We start from the raw sequence: 6,317 nt of genomic DNA, 5'->3' as shown, positions 1-6,317 counted from the left end.
TTTGGTCTTTGGGCTTGGTAACCTGGTTGTCTCGGAGGTGCATTATTTTGGATAGGGTTATTGTTCTTATAGGAGAAGTTCAGATGATTCCTCCATCCAGGGTTATAGGTATTCGAATATGGGTTCCCTTGGGTGTAGTTCACTTGCTCAGAGTGGGTTTTGTTTAATAGACTGCATTCTGCAGATTGGTGTCCCTTGGTTCCACATATCTCATAATCCGATGAAACTGCTACCGCAGTATTCGGGTTTATGCACATATGCTCGACCTTGAGGGCTAATGCGTCCATTTTAGCTTGCATCATGTCTATAGAGCTTAACTCATGTACTCCTCCTTGGACTTCCTTCTTCTCAACTGTCGCTCGTTCGACTCCCCATGATTGATGATTTTGAGCCATATCTTCGATGAGGGCACTAGCTTCAGGATAAGGTTTGTTCATCAGCGCACCGCCTGCGGCAGCGTCGATGGTCATCTTAGTGTTATAGTGAAGTCCATTATAAAAGGTTTGAATGATTAACCAATTTTCTAAACCATGATGTGGGCATGCTCTTAACAACTCTTTATATCTCTCCCAAGCTTCGAACAACGATTCTCCTTGGTTCTGGGTAAATCTAGTTATATGGTTTCGAAGAACGGCGGTCTTACTTGGGGGAAAGTATCTAGCAAGGAATACTCTTCTAAGGTTATCCCAAGTCGTAATAGAATTGGGTGGAAGGGAATCTAACCATGATAGGGCTTTGTCTCTGAGGGAAAAAGGGAATAATCTTAAACGGATTGCCTCAGGAGAAGCTCCATTGGTTTTAAAAGTGTCTGCTAATTGGAGAAAGATTTTTAAATGTTGGTTTGGGTTCTCAGTAGCGAGACCTGCGAATTATCTCTGTTGCACTAGTTGCAACAGGGAGGGTTTAAGTTCGAAATTATTAGCTGGGATGGTTGGGTTTACTATACTAGAACTAGGTTCTTCGTTGGATGGTTGGGCGAAATCCTTAAGAGGTCTTTGGTTTTGATCTTCGGCCATAGCTTTCCTAATTCTATGGAAAAATAAACGTACACGAGCGTAACGTTCAGGTTCCGCCAGAGGGTATACTAAGCTTTCGGTGCTGCGAGTTCTTCGCATTGACCGGCGGGTAATAACCTAAGTCTAAACGATATAACAACAGGGTACGAAATTTGACAAAATTGGTCCCCGTCAACGGCGCCAAAAACTTGATGCGTGCTTTTCGCAAGTATACGAACGCGTTAGAGTAATATAAAAGATTGTCGAATACACAGAGACCAAGTGTCAATCTATCGTTATCTATTGTTATGGTGTTTATTTAAGGTAAACGAAATAGGGGTTTTAAGAGCGTGCAATGAAAAGTAAAGTATTGAATAAAGTTCAATTAATAAAGACAGGCTCGAATGTAATTCACATAATCAATTAATAATCCAAGTACTTGCTAATAGAATTACTTATGGGCAGTGTTTCCTACTTTGAAAAGAACCAATTTAACAGGAACTGTCGCTTTCGCGTATTCAGAACCGAGTTGTACTCCCTAATCAAACCCTCTTATTCTCACTTATAAAAAGGCGCGCATTGCGTTAGAGTAGTAAACCTATTTTTAAGAAATATAGTATCTTGACTAAGTTGAAAAGTATTTTAACCTGGATTTCTTAACCAAAAGAGGTTCTCACGAACCAGACTCTAAACTTATAAACGCGTCCGAAAATAGTTTTAAAATCACTTTTCTTCTTAAGTTGAAAACTTCTAATGAACTAAACAAAGCGCTTTCGCTGTATTTGAAATAGTTAAAAACAACTAAGTTTAAAAATACGTTGGACGGATTTCGATCTTACCCAACAGAAATTAAGTGCCGGAAAACTTAAGTTGAAAGTCAAAATAGCCCTTAAGTGTTTCTACGAACAATTGCACGGATTATCGGTTCAATTACGATTCTTACATTCTAACCTTTTATAGGTTTAGTTAGACATGGTAAAGTAAATGTGCATTTTAATTTAAATAAAAGTAGTGCGAGTGCGGAAAATAAATTAAAGTAGTGCGAGTGCGGAAAATAAATGAAAGTAGTGCGAGTGCGGAAAGTAAATTAAAGTAGTGCGAGTGCGGAAAGTAAATAAAAGTAGTGCGAGTGTGGAAAGTAAATAAAAGTAGTGCAAGTGCGGAAAGTAAATAAAAGTAGTGCGAGTGCGGAAAGTAAATAAAAGTAAAGACAGTGCGGGAAAATAAATGAGATAAAGGTAAAGTAATAAAAACCTGCTCTAATTGGAGGGTTGAATAAAATGCGAAACGGAAATGAAAATGGCGGCAGAATTAACTTCCTTCCAAAGTGCTCCAAACTCGATTACAGACTTGATCACATACTTGATTACACAATTGTGGCAACACCCCAATGTGAAGCGATTACCACTTTTAAAATACTGAATATATGCCTAAGTGAAACTAAGTTTGGATGATTAAACAAATGAAAACGAGTCTGTATTTATAGGCAAGGAAAATAATGGAAATGACAAGGATGCCCTTCAGTTTGAAATTGGGAGGGAAAAACTTTCTTCTTGTGGCGCCCGCGACACCACCATGGCGCCCACCACAAGGGTAAATTGTGGGGCCCAAGTGGAGATAGTGGGAGACATGGCAGTTGAGGGAAGTTGAGCTGTGACACGTCATGGTTGGACCCATGACGCCAGCCACAGTGGGAGTCACAAGTGCAAAATGCTGAATTTTAGTCTTTTTAGCTCATTCTCACTTCTTTTCTCGATCGGGGCTCTGATTAGACTAAAAACCTGAAAGCAAAGAGAAACATAGTAATAACATAACAAAATAATAATAAAACAACTAAAATGCATGCGAAATCGAAGTCGAAAATACGGTGAATTTCAGTGTCATCAGACGGGTTATGACCCCTACTTCTCTTAATAGGAGAAGGAGATGATGAATGCTCACAGTCAGAGAGCTCGGCCGCCGTAGTGGTTAACTGTTCCATCCCATGAGCAGAAGTCGCCATCACTTAGCATGATAATTCGGTCGTAAGACCCTGATCCTTGGAATTCATGAGAAAGTTTTGCAACTGATCCATGTTATTTGCATGATATGGATGGAAATTATTTTAGAAAAATGTGCCCCGGGTCCCCATCCTCACCAGAGATTTTTTTCCTCTCTATATGACTGGACGCACTAATAATCGTGTAAGTATCAATCTGATTCTTCTTTAGATGAGAAAGGGGTACTTCGCCAGTACCAAATCCTTATTCACAACCAAGCCTCTTATACCAAGCACACAAATCCTCTTTCCTTTACACATCCTTGGAGGACAGAGGACTCAACCTAGTGTGGTAAGAAGAAAGAGACCGACGGAAATGAGCACATCCCAATGGGGCCGGAGTCGAGCAGAGGGAAAAGTGAGCCTCAAGAGTAACAAGTGTCACTAGCATGAAATGCTCAATAAAATTATCCCAATCGATGGTAAAAGAGTTGAACCAAGGAACTTAGGGGGAAAAGGAAGGTCGTTCCTTGATCCTGAGCATCATCCCGAGAGGTGTGGGCCACGTAAAAGAGATCGAAAAAGAGCTCTAGAGAAGGTTTCCAAGATTTATGCTCAGCATAGAGTTAGAACACTTTCATATAATCCATATATCTTGGGTGGAGTTGCAAGGGGGAAACCCTCATATGGTTCATCACAACTACCTCGAAATAAGAAAAGGGAAGACGTGCTGTAGCACCTCAAATTTGCACCCCCATTTGTACATCCATTTCATTTTTAGGTCATTAACATTGCATTAACATTGCATGGTACCTTGCATTGCATCAGTCAAGATTGGCATCAGGAGGATTCATCTGTGCAAGAGAGAAAGGGTATTTCCACGAGATAAAGGCCCTATGGTTGTTCTAGAGAGCTTACATGACCCAAGGTTCATTTTGATGCAATTTGGCCAAGTGTTGAAGGCTCAAAGTCCACAGTGCATGTCCAAGTCATCTGAGGCCCATAAAGGTCAACTGAAAGTCAACTGAGGGCTAGGAGGTGGAGAAATGGTTTGAGACACTTCATTCATGTCCAAAAGAGGTTTATTCATCATGTCAAACATCTACCTTGAAGATTTTGAAGCCAGATCAAAAGTTTCCAAAAATTGAAAGTGACCTGTAATTTGAAAGTTTCCAAAAATGGCAAGTTTTAGACCAACTTCAACTCAACTTTCCGACATCAAAGGAGCTTCAAATGAAACTTTGTCCAACATGAAAGTTGAATATCTTTCTCTCCCATTTCCAAAAAGTCCAAGATCATGAGCATCTGATGAATGGTTAAAGAGTTATGATCAAATCATTGCAAAGTGTGCTTGAAACTTCAAATGGCCATATCTTTTGAACCAAAACTCCAAATTTGGTGGTTCTTTTTGCAAAATGTTTCTCATGTCATGAAGTTTCCAAAACATCCATCACATTGCATGAATTTCCAACATGTGATCATTTGTGCATTCAAGTCAATTTTGGAGGGAAAATGATCAGCTACATGGTACTGTTCACGTGGAAATGGCCATGCACCCTCCAATTTTCAAGTTTTGGTCATAACACCTTATCTTGTTTAATTTGAACTAAGCCATGCCTAATTTGGATTAAGAGTGAATTAGTGGGGCATATATATTCCTAATCATAACAGATTTGAGGAGAATTCTGGATCTAGATCTCACAATCTTCTCTCCCTACAAAAATTTCTCATAATCAAATTTCAAAATTCTTCAACATAACACCTTGTTTTTGATGAAGATTCGTGATCAGTGAGTGTAATTAAGGGTGAATCCATCATTTGTTTGAAGATTTCGTGCCAGATTCATGCATGCTTGAAGCTTGAAGGTGTTGATGGAAATTTCAAATTAAGCTGGATCTACACGTTTCTAAGCCTCAAATTCTTCATCAATCATCACTACAAGTATTCAGAAGGAGATTTGGATCATTTGGAGCTTTGGATCGTGCAAAACCAGAATCTGCTCTTCAAGAGGTAGGTTTTTTGACCTTCACAATTCTCCAATTCATGTGTATATTCTTGTAGATCTCTCTTCACTGATGATTCTGAGCTAAAAATCACATGAAATGATGCATTATTGAATGAATTATGTGTGATTGAAGTTTTCATGTCAAATATGTTTGTGATCGATTTGCATAATATGAGATGTTTTAGCATGAATTGACCATGGATTATTGATCTACGTTGCATAAGGATTCGTTTGGTGTATTCATTTCATGATTCTGGAAATTTCTGGAAGAATCTGGAAAAACTTGTATGAAGTTCATGTTGTTCATCTTCTTCCTCGTGAAGAAGATGAAGATCTTCATGTTTGCATCCGAAGCTACCAAGTTAGCGACCGATCTGGTTATTTCCACGCTGGCCTAGGGCTTCCGTTTCATTGGTCCACGTTGTTGCCTTGCAAGCGAATTGATAGGCTCACATTAGTCTGACCGTGCCAAGTAAGCTTTGACCTGCCACCTATTTTAATGAAACGGTGCGTTTCATGTAGTGGCGCGCTTCACATTCAAATCTGAACCGAGTTCGAATCCAGCCTGTCCCAATATTTCAAATGTTTCAGCATTTTTCACTTTTCCCTCCTTATTTTCCATGCTTGATCATATTTGATTTTCATTATTTTTTCCAACTTCATAAATCCATAATAAATAGATACATGGCTCAAATCACTCCCAATTTTTTGCAAAATGATCCTCTGTTTGTCTAGTTTTTTATGATGATGATTTCAAAAGTTGTGCATGGCTGGTTTTTTATTGGTGCTAGAATATGTGAACATATGTGTTTTTATGACATTGCCTTGCTCTTTCTATCATGAAATGCTTGATATTGATCCAAATTGCTTGAAATTTTGCATGATGCTTCTTGACATGTTGCTGGACCCTTGAGGCTTGATTGTGCATTTTTCCCATTTACCATTTCTGTCTTATGGACATGTTTGCATGGTGTGACAATTTGCGTCACACATTTGGTTGTTCAACTTGTGCAATTTAGTTCCCATGCCAAATGATCTTTGATGCTTCTGATTATTTGTATGATGGATGTTTTGGATGTGTTGAATGCTCATGAATTTTTCCAGAATTATTTGAATCATTCCTGTTTTGATTTGGAATTTTCATTCTTAATGATCAAATGTATGCCTTGAATTGGTCTTTGACTTCTCTTGCACATGAAATGCCTTTGCATGATGCTTTTGATTTGTTCCTTTTTAGGACTTGTTCTTGATTGATTAAATATGAATCATGTTGAATATCAAGTTCTGTTTTGGCTTTTTGATTCACTTTTGACCTTAGGCTTTGACCTAGTGGTTTGGA

The 6,317-nt window shown here is 38.7% G+C and overlaps 1 non-coding gene across 1 annotated transcript; it reads left to right on the top strand.

Annotated features, from left to right (window-relative positions):
• Positions 1 to 525: 525 nt before the first annotated feature.
• LOC127109825 (small nucleolar RNA R71) lies at positions 526 to 632 on the top strand. The gene has a single exon (XR_007797075.1). It is a non-coding gene; the product is annotated as a small nucleolar RNA R71 (small nucleolar RNA).
• Positions 633 to 6,317: the final 5,685 nt, after the last annotated feature.

This window comes from Lathyrus oleraceus, chromosome 7, assembly GCF_024323335.1.
Source record: "Lathyrus oleraceus cultivar Zhongwan6 chromosome 7, CAAS_Psat_ZW6_1.0, whole genome shotgun sequence".
NCBI classification, from domain to species: Eukaryota; Viridiplantae; Streptophyta; class Magnoliopsida; order Fabales; family Fabaceae; genus Lathyrus; species Lathyrus oleraceus.
The sequence above is the reverse complement of the archived record's forward strand: the minus strand, read 5'-3'. Positions and strand labels throughout refer to the sequence as shown.